Source organism: Heterocephalus glaber, unplaced genomic scaffold (assembly GCF_053883595.1).
Source record: "Heterocephalus glaber isolate CG9 unplaced genomic scaffold, H.glaber_assembly_v1.0 deba00001497, whole genome shotgun sequence".
In the NCBI taxonomy this organism is placed as follows: domain Eukaryota; kingdom Metazoa; phylum Chordata; class Mammalia; order Rodentia; family Bathyergidae; genus Heterocephalus; species Heterocephalus glaber.
Window position 1 is genome coordinate 16,541,493 of NW_028258320.1, and position 12,334 is coordinate 16,553,826.

Consider the following 12,334-nt stretch of genomic DNA (forward strand, 5'->3'; position numbering starts at 1 on the left):
TTTTCTTCCCATTAGTGGACATATTTTTGATGCAGTCTCCATCAGAGTCTCAGCAGGATTTTTGTGGAATTTCAAAATGCAGAGAGCCCAAAATAAACAGATTCTTAAAGAACACTAGAGGAGTTACCCTGCCAGCTACCATGGTAACATATACAAAGCTATCATATTGAAGCCATGAAGCTTGTCCTCCAATCAGGACAGTGAAATCTCAAGTTAACTGCACCAAATGACACGCACATAGGCAAATGCTCACAACAGCCTACTTCACAACAGCCTCAAACTGGAAGCAATTCACCCATCCATCAACAGTGGAATGGTAAATTGTAGCATGTTCACACTATGAAATACCAGGCAGAAATGAAAATGCACAAGTGTTAACTGCACACAAGGATGAATCTCATAAACAAGGTGAGTGGAAAAAAATCACAAGGGCAGCACACTGCCTGATTTGATTTATATAAATTTAAAAATAAGACTGGGAATATAGCTCAGTGATGGAGCACTTGCCTAGCAAGTACAAGGCCCTGAGTTCAATCCCAGGACCATAAAAATAAATAAACAGAGTTGGCCATGGTGGTGCATGTCTGTAATCCCAGCACTAGGGAGGCTGAGGCAAGAGGATCACCTCAAGTTCAAGGCCAGCCTGGGCTACATAGTAAGACCATGTCCAAATAAATAAACAAATGAACAAACAGAGGCTGAGGTTGTAGCTCAAAGGTAGAGCACTTGCCTAGGATGTGCAATGTCCTGGGTTTAATCCCTGGCGCCACTAATAATAATAATAATAATAATGAAAATATATAACCAAAATGAATCTTTGGTATTAGAAGCCAGGATAGGAGTAACCTTTGAGGAATAATGACAGAAATGGCAATGAGTCATAGCTTTCTCTTGGTCCAGGTGACACTTATGTGGGAGTGGTCACTTGGTGATACCTCAAGCAATGCACATATGATTTGTACACTTTTCTGCACATTACACTTCCATGAAAAAGCTGGCTGAAAAGCCCCAGTTGTCTTGGCACCAGTATCACTGCTGCTGACCACTGCCAGCCCTGCCTCCCTCTCCCTCCTACCGCATAAATCACAGAGCTAGTGGACAGAGAGAAGCCACAGCTTCAGGGCCAGGGGACCCCAGAAGGCCTTCCAGGACTGCCCTACTTTCAGCCCACACGGTCTTTCTCATAGGTATGACAGTTACTCTGGCGCCCCCAGGCAGCCTGCAAGTTTGTGAGCTCCCTCAACACAGCAGCTGAGACTAAGAGTAACATTATAATAAAAATGGCATGTGTCGGACATTCACTATGTGGCAGGCGCTTTTTTCTAAGCATTTTACATGTGGTAACTCATCTGATCCTCCCAGTAATTCTTTGAGTTGGGGACTGCTAGTTCCATTCTCCAGATCAGAAAAGTGAAGAACAGAGGTTTCATTAAACTGCCTGAGGTCACACAGCTCTCCGGAGGGAGGGCTATTCCTGTCCTGTGAGCGGGGCCACACACAGTGGGTCACCTCCTGCAGGCCCAGTCCCTAGGCTAGAGGGCAGCAGCGGGCTTGCCCCGGGGCAGGGCCGCAGTGAGGGTCTCAGAGCCCCTTAGGGGTCAGGCCTCTGTTGACAACATTCTGGACAAGGAAGAAAGTGGATACCAGGCCCTTGTCCCTGTCCCACCCTCGGTCCATTTCATTCACCCCACCCCCAGTCTCGGGTCAGGAAACAACTCCCTGGAAGCTAAAGCTGGGCTCAGCCCTCACCTACACACTACAGAACCAGTTCCTCCTCAGGTCGGCCTAGGGGCCTTTCTGCTACAGTCCAATCTTAACTTTCCCTGGCTCTTTTGTCTTGTTCTGTTCTGTTTTTTGTTTTGAGACAGGGTCTCACCATGTAGCCCAGGCTCGAAGTGATCCTCCTGCCTCATCCTCCTGAATGCTGAAATTACCTGCTGGGATTACCAGCCTGTGTCACCATGCCCAGCTACTTTGCCTTGCTCTTAGTGAGTGCAAGCTTACTGCCCTGTGAGGAGGTGATCTCCCGGCCCAGGGACTTTCCAGCCTGCCTGAGAGGTCCTGGGCCTGAGCAGCTGTTCTCTATCAGATCTGAATGGGGGTTACCAGGGTTCCAGAGACAGACACTGGAAATGACGGACCCCACAGCATTAGAAGGGAAAGTCAGGTGTGCTGTTCCCCTTTACAACAAACAGTATCCCTTTATCTGAAGCCAAAGCCTCTGGAGACTAACAGTCCTGTTCAGGAGCCTTCTTTTTCCATGGCATCCAGAAACAGCCCAGAGAGGGGGCAACCTTGGCAGAGGTAACACAGCACAGCTGTACAAGAGACCTCCCCTGGTCCCAGGTTCTTCAAGCAGAGCTGGAAACCAGGACTGGGAGCAGGGTATGAGAGAAGGACTTTTTTTCAGCCAATGCACACAGCCAGACAGACGCACACATGTGGCAAGCACACATAGCCAGGCCTCCTGGCTCCGCGGCAGAGAGGAGAGGGAGCTGTCAGGACTCTGAACTCCCACACTAGGCTGCTGAAAGGAATGCAGAAAGGGAAATGAGAGGCTGCATCTCCACCCTGCCTTCCCCATTCATTCCCTCTGCCCTAGCCCCTGACACCTGGGCCCACAGTGGCTCCTGAGAAGCTGTGACACTCGCAGGTGCAACGAGGTCACCTAGTTAACAGCCTCCCTCCCGCTGTATTATTCATGGGCTCCCTTCTTCCAACCTGAGCTCCAGTTTCCAACAGCCTGAGGGCAAGCGGCAGCCCAGGCCTGGCAGGTCAGCTCCTATACCCAGCCCACAGCAGCCCCTCACTTCACACCATGCCCTCCCTCCCTAGGCTGCAGCCACCTCCATGGTGACTCCACCCCAGCAGCACTTCAGGTGATGGAGAGGACAACTTTGGAACCAGTGAGGAAGGGCAAATAAAGGAGACTCTGGCTGAGTCAGGCACAGGATGCTGAAACTTCCAAAAGGAGCTACAGCACTCTCTCTTTCACACACACACACACACACACACACACACACACACACACACACATACACACACATATCTGACTGTCCCGCATTGGCACTATGAGTAAGTGCAGGAACTCATGGAAGACCAAGGCCGTGGCTGTATCTCAGTGTGCCTTGCACAATGTCCCACAAACAGTAAATGCTTAATAGTTACTGACTTGCACAACTTCCCCAAAGCATGGATGTCAAATTGGCAGACAGGCATGCAGAATGACATCAAGCCATTCAAAAGAAATTGCTCCTCTAGGAGGCTGATGCAGGAGGATCACAAGTTAAAGCCCAGGCTGCGGCAAAGTAATGATTGAGCAAGACCCTGTCTCAAAATTTAAAAACAAAAAAAATTTAAATGGGCAGGGGATGTAGTTTAGTGCAAAGGCCTTGGGTTAATCCCTAGCACTGGCCCCCCTCCAAAAAAAAGACATTGCTGTTTGGGTTTGAAAATTGCTATGTTATTTAAACACATACCTGCATATACCTAGTAAATCCTGCATAATTAAGTCATTTATAGAACTGTAATTAATGAATATAACATATTTATTTGCCACAACTTACGTATGTCACAAGTGATTTTGCCAAGTACTTCCTTATGTCTTGTGAGAGCTCCCAACTCCCAAACAAGCAGGCTGACCACTTGAGAGTGTTGTTTGTTTTTTTTTTAATTTCCTATGTTATAAATGAGAAAAGCAGAGCTCTATGAAGTTCAGGCACTTGGCTCAAGGCAAGGCCTACAACCTAACATCCTCACACTGATGCCATTCCCACGTGTGTCACTGCCCCGTGGCTACCGTGCACACCCAACACAATTTCCACTCCAAGGAGGAGACTCAGGCCAAACCCCCAGGGGCCCAGCCTGAGGCCAGTTTAGGACCGACTCACTCTGCCAGCAATGCTGTGGGCAGCTCCTGCGCCAGCCCGAGGACAAGTGCGGCTGGCACAAAATGACAGGAGCCATGGCACACAAGTCCCTTCTGCGACAGGTGGGAAGGAGCTGGGGTCAGCCTGGGCAGAAGGGCCAGGTGAGTGCATGGCCTTCCCAGGGCAGGGGGTGAGAGGGCTGAGGCCCAGCCCTGTCATTACCCTCCTGGGGACCCGAGGTGAGTCTTTTGTCCCTCTTGAGCTGTTTCCTTGTGCACAGCCAGGGACTTGGCTTGGGCCTCCTCTAAATGCAGAAGAGAATAATGATTAAGGAGGCTGACCACACTGGCTTACATCCACCACACCAGCTGCTAGCTGTGTGACTCTGGGTTGAGTGCAGAACCTCTCTGTGCCTCAGATACAGTATGCCTGCCACAGCAGCCTGTTTATATCACTCAAAGCTCTAAAGGGTTCGCCATCACTGTCCTAGGGTCATTATGAGAAGTGAATGAAGTATTTCAGTTAAAATGCTAACCGCAGAGCCTGGCACACATCAAGAGCTTAATAAAAGTTTCTCATTATCGCCATGTCAGCTCTGACCCTCTCTACGTCTGATGAGGTCATCCGCTGGCCCTCTATGGCCCATGTGCACCAGAAGTTTTCCCCATGAAATCTGCTCCCTGTGAGGAGATGGCACCCAGGTACACAGGATCGGCACAGTGGCTGATCCACAGTGAACATTTGGACTAGGGAGGTTTTTGTTTGTTTGTTTGTTTTAAATCAGGCTTTCTGGGTTCTTTTGAAGAATCAAACTGTCCAGCCAGCCTGAAAGTTGCTTTGCCACCCACCTAGCAACAGAGGCAAAGTGGTGGCAGCAGCGCCCCCTTCAGACAGGGTGAGCAGGTGCAGTTTGCCCAGGGCCGCCCAGCTGCCTGGACCCTGGATCCCCTAATCCCAGGGGGTCCAGAAAGCAAGAAAGGCTGGCACTTACCACCCCAGGCATCTGCCCAGGAGGACTTCTACACCTCAGCGGCCCCGCCCACTCAAGACAAGACAGGGTTCCAGGTCTGACAAAAGCCAGACACGCAGGTCCCCTCTGCTGTGGACACGCCAGGCCCTCTCCCCTAGGGGATAGGTCCCCAAATGCTCCAGGCTTCCCTAACCATCTCAGTCCCAGGCCACCTCACTCCCTACATGGGAAACTCCCAAGTGCAAAAATTAAGGGGAAGATCAACTTCATATATCCTTCTCATGAAAGAGCACACAGAAGACCAGGAAGCAAACAAGCACATACAGCAGAGATAAAGCACTTTCCTAAAATACTGCGGACCACTGAGGCCCCGCCCCACATGGTCCCCGCAGTCTCCCATAGAGAGGGCACCTGGTGTCCTAGGCGCTGACCTCGAGGATATGGACAGCTGGTGTGCTGTGGGATGGGAGGTGGAGGTGCCTGGGCACGTGGCCTCCTTTCCTCCCTCTCCCCTTCCTGTCAGACCTCATCTTCCCAGCCTTCCAGCACACCGACTACCTCTGTTTTCTCTGCAGTATCCATGCCCATCTGTGATGGCCTCACATGTATATCTATTGTCTGCCTTCTCCGATCCAATACGGTGGTCACCAGCACCCATGCACTGAGCACCTGAAGTGTGCTTGCAAGGCGCTGCATGGATGGGTAGTCGCCAGGCCGGCAGCTCACGCTGAGGCCAAACTGAGATGTGCCATCAATGCAGATACACGCCAGATCCTTGAAATTTCATACAAAACCACAACATCAATAATTTGTCCTCTTGGTTACATGTTGAAATGGAGGCAACAAATATAAAAAATAATTCAATATTTTCTTTTAATTTGTTTAAAGTGGCTACTAGCAAATTTAAAACCACGCTGTGGCTTGCATCATTTTCTGTCTGGCAGTTCTGCTGTCGGTGCGTAGCATGAGCCCCAGCCAGGAGCCTGGGGCTCGTACCTGCTCGGTTCCAGCTGGCTGGATAAAGGGTGGCCCCAACAGTGGGTGTGGGGCCCTGAAGCACAAAGGAGGGTGGGTATGGAAGCACCCACACTGCTGAGTGAGCACTGGCTTTCCAGATGCAGTTCAGCCATGCTGGCCCACTGAGGCCACGCCTCAAACCCTGCATGGGGCAGAGAGAGGCTCAAGGACTTGAAATGATATCAGTGCAATGCTGGCCCCAGGGAAGAGTGACAAAAACAGCTTCCTCCCCAGGCAGGGCAGCTCAAAGCAGAAGGGACCTGGGGACTGGAGGAGAAGGGAGACCTGGATGGGCAGGATGCCTGAAGTCACTCTTCCCAAGCAAAGTACAGAAGTGGGGTGAGACAAAGGGGGCCCCTTGGAGGGACTTGGTACACCCATGCCCTAACCCCTGGGAGGCCAGGAAAAGCCGACATCCTGGAGACAAGACTACACATCAATGGATCCCCAGGCAGGGTCTCAGCTGCCCCTTTTGTTCTCTCTTCCTCCTTCCCCACTTGCTTCTTTCTCTATTTCCTTTTCCCCCTCGCTTCCACTGGCTCCCAAATTACAGCCTTCCTTCAGAAACAGACACAATCAGGGTAGTGCAGGCCCTCGTCACAAATGGCATCTCAGGTCCTCTCCAGATGGAAAATGTCTTTAAGGAGGAAAGTGGTGCTGCTAACAGCCAGCCTGGGGGAAGATGTACGCACAGAAAGATACAGGGCAGTGAGGTTCCCTCCCTCTCAGGCCAATCTGTGTGCAGGAAGTCCTGGGCAACCAGGCTACAGGGCCAGGGCTGGGTTGTGAGCATGCAGGGGTAGGAGGAACAGGGCTCTGTCCTTTCCTGGCCACCATCTGGGCCCAGCTTCATCTGAGGCCCTAAATGACCTTGCTCCCAACTCTGAGCCTCAGTTTCCCCATTGTTGGTAAACTGGTAAGCCTAGCTCAGTGGTGGCAAACCTATGTACACATGCCACAATGGGCTATTTATATCATTGAAAGCTCAAAAGGTTCACCATCACTGGCCTAAATGGTCTCTAGAACTCTCCAGCCCTTGTGTAGACTCACAAACACATATGACCAAAGGGGCCAGGAGGGAGTGCAAATAGCAAAGCCGGGATAAACAAGAGACAATAGGGAACGGTGGGGTCTGTGGACAACTGAGAGCAGCAGGCTCACATAAATCTGAAAGGGACAGCAGGCAAAATACGTGTGACAGAGGCCAGAGCAAAGTGGGAGAGTGGTTATTTCTGGAGCAGGTTGAGATGGCTCAGGAGGGGCAGGAGGGAGCCTGCAAGAATTCTTTGTCACCACCCAGGGTCACAGAGATGTGTGCATATGCAGAAGGCCACCACTTTGATTTAGGATTTTTCCCCTCAGTATATGCACGGGTTCCTCAGTTAGAGAATCTTTAAATAAAATACAAAAGGCAGCTGCAGATGAGCTCGAACCAAAAACTGGCACCTGGGACCATGGATCCAACATCGCCAATTCTAATTAGAGACACCCAAAGTCTAGATTTTAATGTGAAACTGCTAGATTTTCAAATGTTATTAGTAGGTAATTGCAAATAAGAAAGCACAACACTGTACACACACACACACACACACACACACACACACACACATTTTTCAGGCAGAACTCAATTTAAAAACTTATAGATTCAGTGGTAGTGAACCTATGGTACACTTGCTACAGCCAGCTGTTTGATGTCATGGAAAGCTCTGAAAGGTTCACCATCAGTGTTATAGATCATCAAGCTCTGAAAATCAGGAGAGTTCACTTTTCTGCTAGAATATAATGTCCCTCACACACAACTAAGTCAAAAAGGATATTGAAAAGCCACTGCATTTTCCACATGCACTGAGCGGTATGCTTTAGAGTTTTCACCTTAATGCTCACAAGCTTAGAAGGCAACTGAAAAGTATTCCCATGCTACAGATGAGAAAACTAAGACCTGAGCAAAGTTGTGTGCCAGACCAAAGGCCTCGGAGTTCAAGGGTGTGAGAACTGGTGTACAATGCCAGCTTGTCTGCCTCCAAGTTGCCTTATAAAACTCACAAAAGGAATGAGTTATGATCATAGTAATAGCTAACACTGGGTGGGACTCTAGAATATGTAAAAAATATGGCCAGATGTGGCACGTGCCTGTAATCCCAGCTGGTCAAGAGGGTGAGGCAGGAGGATCACAAGCTCAAGGCCAGTCTGAGCAACTCAGCAAGACTCTGTCTCAAAATAAAAATTTTAAAAGGGTTTGGAGATGTAGCTCAGCACTCCCTGGATTCAATCCCAGTAATGGGAAAAAAAAGGAGGTAAAAAATATAAATGCTGAAGCTGAGCTGTGTCACCCTCAGCGACACAGTCTGCAGGCCCCAGCTGAGGAGCACAGGGAGGTCCCCACTCCCCTTGGCAACACACTGAGCCAGGAAGTCTTTCCCTATCTTAGTGGGACAGAGCAGCAAGAGCACAGCCCCAAGGCCCACATCCGGGACCTACCCAGGAGCAGCAGCCCTGGCAGCTTCCCCACTCCCCATGGTAGGGCCTGATCACATTTCACAGTGAAAGACTAGAAAGTGATCTCCATGTGGCTACTTCTTAAATACACCGCCAGTTTCTCACTGACAATAAGGTTGGTAAGAATATGTATTTTCTGCCCTACAGGGACTCTATAAAACTATTTGCATATTGAATCCAAACAAATAAGTCCCATAACTGTTCTGTTTTCTGAACTGTCTCTTTTGCAAAAATGATCATTCACCATTGTAGACACCTAGATCAAGTTGCAGAAATTTCCAGCACCCCAGAAGCACCCCTTGTACCCAGTTCCGACACTCCCAGGGGTAACCCTTATTCTGACGTCTCTCACATAGATGGGTTTTGCCTACAGTAATCCTTTTCTATGGAGCCAATGCTCTGCAGTCCCAGTCCCCACCACTCCCTGTTATCTCATGCCAGGCCCTGCTTTTCTCTTGTCTACATCCCAAGCACCTGAGCTTGTGACTTCAACTCCGAGAGTGGATGCCTGGGACCCAGAGTCCAGCAGGATGGGCAAGAGCCACCGTCTTGACAGTAACCAGCATGAACAGCTAAAATTGCCCCCGGCCGCATGATCAGAAGCCCAGGTGGCCAGGACAGAGTGACTGAGTACCAACTCCAAAACAGTGGCAGTTTGGGGAACAAGGAAGAAAGAGGCAGAGCAGAGCCCTGGAGGAAATCACCATGGAGTGAGCAGCCAGAGCAATGCAGGGAAGTGAAAGCATGTAGGAGGAGACAGTGAAGAAGGGAGGCACCGATCGGCCAGGAAGGCCAGGAAGGCCGAGTGCTTCCCGGAGGCAGAGATGCAGTGCCGTGTCACGAGGACCACATCTGCAAAAGGATTCTTCTCAATCCAATACCCCTTTCCCTTCCACTGGAGGCAAAGTACGTACTACCATCCTGAAAGCACCTATCCATATATCCAACCGGGTCTGACCTGCCCACCTACTCCTGGACAAACAGGATTGCCCCAGTGCCAAAAGGAACCCAAATCAAGGCTCAGAATAAAGGGCTGGAGATGTAGCTCTGAGGTACAGTGCTTACTTAGCATGCACAAGGCCCTGGGTTCAATACCCAGGACAAAGGATAGGAGTATCCTCAAAATAAAATAAAACAAAAACAAATTTTTAAGTTTACTGAATAAGGAACAATGAATTCAAAGGCAATTAAGTTAATTTTTAAACCATCTTTACACAATACAACACTGAATTTTTTTTAAAACCTGAGGGTACAAGAAAACTGTCAGACTTTATTAATCTCAGGATTTTTGAACCTCCGGTTTTCAAACCTATGAAAGAGGTCTTCTGCTTTAGCATTATGCTTTGCAAGGCCTATGCCCATGCCAATCCCCCTGTACTTGCTGAGCCGCCCTCCCCCTGCAGAGGCTACCTTAGGAAAGACACTGCATTTCTGGCAGGGCTGGGTACATGGGCCAGGTGATAACCTTTCATCTGTGACCCCATCAGCCCACCACCAGGCCTTTGATCTGAATCTCAGGCAACCTTGATGGCTTCAGGGTCACCGTTATTTCTCCAGAGGATCAGGGGGTGGCCTGCCATTGCTTGGCACTATCCTCACGGTTTGGGGCTAGGGGTCTCCCAGGACCTCAGGACAGAAGAGGGATGTCCAGTCCAGGCTGGGTGGGATTAGTGCCCCTCATGGGCTGTCCCAAATTGACTGCTAAGCAGCTCACCTCTGCACAATTCCCATGGGTGCTGAGAGGTGTTCTCAAGGGACCATTCCACCCATCTGGAAGGGCAGAAGAGGTGGAGGAGAGATGCTCAATTCCTTCCAGTGGGAGACAGCAACACTAGCCCCACCAGGGGTCCTAGAGGCAGAACCAGCACATCCAGCTTCCAGAACCCTACCCCTCTGCCCATCTCCTCTGGCTCTATCCACACACAGCAATGTCAACAGCACAGGAAGCTGAGCTGACCTCTGAATCTTCGTAAAGCGTCCCAAAAACTCAGACATCTTTGTAGCCTTAGCAGGGTACAGCCCCAAGGGGCAGGTAATGGACAGCAAAACCAACCTTAGCACAAGTGTCCAGGGAAATAAGTTTCATCGGTTCTCATCCCTGTGTTTATATCCACTGTCCACCCGGTCAACACTGCACAAAGAAGCCATGTGCAAAGCTCACCTTAGAAGGTGCTGTGCACCACAACTCGAACTTCACTGAGGGTGCCTGTTGGATACAGACCCTAACTTGGGGTGGGGGTGAGGGTCCTCTAGGTGGGGCCCAGGAATCCACATTCCTAACTGGCTATCAGATGGTGATGCAGAAGCTGGAGGTCCACAGGCCATTCTCAGAGCAGCCAGGTTCCACTAGGACTTCGCCTCCCAGAAAAAAAATGCATTTTAAAGCAACACTTCAGAAAAAGTGCCCTTTAAAATAGTGAGCTCAAAAAAATGAAACCTCAAATGGTGAAATGACCTGTAAGGTGGCTTGTGGGGTGTGGAGACTTGGGGACCCAACCAAGACCATGTACCAACATAGCCCTCCAATCCAGCCCTTTAGGAGGCAGATGCGAGGCATGCAATTGTTTGGGGCTCAGGACACCTTCCAGACACGTGCATGGGCCCTAGCAAAGGCCAGGATGCTGTCGATGTCCGGCTCACACCAGTCACTTCTCTAGTGGCACCTTTTAGCCCATGGCTACTCTCGCTCTCTGCCATGCCTTCCTACCCTCCCCAGCCCTGGGGAACCAGCACAAAGTATAGACACTCCCCAGCCAAGGGCCCCTTCCCTGCCCCTGGTCCATGCAGTGACACCTGGTGCCCCCACCCCCATAGGTGCTGACCGTAGTGGCCTACCCTGCTCCAGGAACCAAGCATTAATTCAAGTCAGCTCTCCCCCGCCGCGGAGACACATCACCATCTTGTACCTGGCCCCAAGCAGGCTCTTCGAGCCCACCCCCATCTCACAGCCTAATTCTTCTCTAGCCAAGAATCTGGCTCCACCCAACATGCATACGTGTGCGCAACACACGAATGCCGCATGCACATAATCCTCGTGTGTCCCTCTAGTTTATCTCAAAATCCAGATTAGTCAGGGGCACTTGTTTAGGGGCTGGAAGGCTAGGGTCAGTGTCAGCACTGGTCCAGGGGGCAAACCATGCCCATGAGGCCTATGTGCTTCCGGTATTACTGGAGAGGAGGGGGCGTGTTCTCCCAGGGGGCTTGATGGCGCCCGGGCTGGGGTTGCAGCGGGTCGGCGGCTGGCAGCGAGGGCACCGATTTCCGCTACCGCGCGGAGGCAAAACCTGGCCCTAGGCTCCTGCCCCGGGAAAGGAGGCAACGAGTGCTCGAGGGCTGGCCGCGCTGCTACCCTGGAACGCTAGGGCTCTGCACGCGTCCGGGGCTGACCTGCCGGGAAAAGGGGCAGCACTCCCGGGGCGAGCCTGTGGGGCCGACCAACGCCGTCTGGAGCGCGCCATCCTTGGGCCGGGGAAGCGCAGCGTGAGCTACACGAGGCTGCCAGCGCTGCGAAGGGCGCGTCTTCCAGCAGCCGGACAGGATTGGGAAGGTTGCGGGAGTCCCTTAGGGTCTCCCGTGGGCACAGGAAGGTGAAGAGGGAGAAGAGCTACGTGACTTTAGATTCCTCCAGCGCCGCTACTCACCCTGCGGCAGAGGTGCGCCACACCCCATCTCCACGGTTTAAATGGGGGGGGGGCAGGGCTTAGTAGGGGACCGATTGGAGCGTAATGCCCTCTTTACCCCAGAGATCCCCACCACCGCCCAGACCTAGACCCTCTCGTGCATCAAGAGCAAAGCCTCCGAGCGGTCCCGGTCCCGGGTATGCGCGTAGGAACGGTGCGCGTCCTCCCACGGCCACCGCGGAGGGAATTGGAGTTCCCAGGAACCAAAGTTGCAGCGCATCCGGCCGCGGGCTCCGAGGGCCAGGGGCGCCGAGGGAAGGAGGCCCTGGTCACCCGCCGCGGGCGATGGCCGCGCCGGGAAT

General features: G+C 51.5%; 1 protein-coding gene across 7 annotated transcripts in view; it reads right to left on the bottom strand.

The window, feature by feature from the left end:
- The window catches only part of Cdh23 (cadherin related 23), a 369,425-nt gene that overhangs the window by 356,586 nt on the left and 505 nt on the right, over positions 1-12,334 (bottom strand). The gene's annotated exons all lie outside the window — the stretch shown is intronic.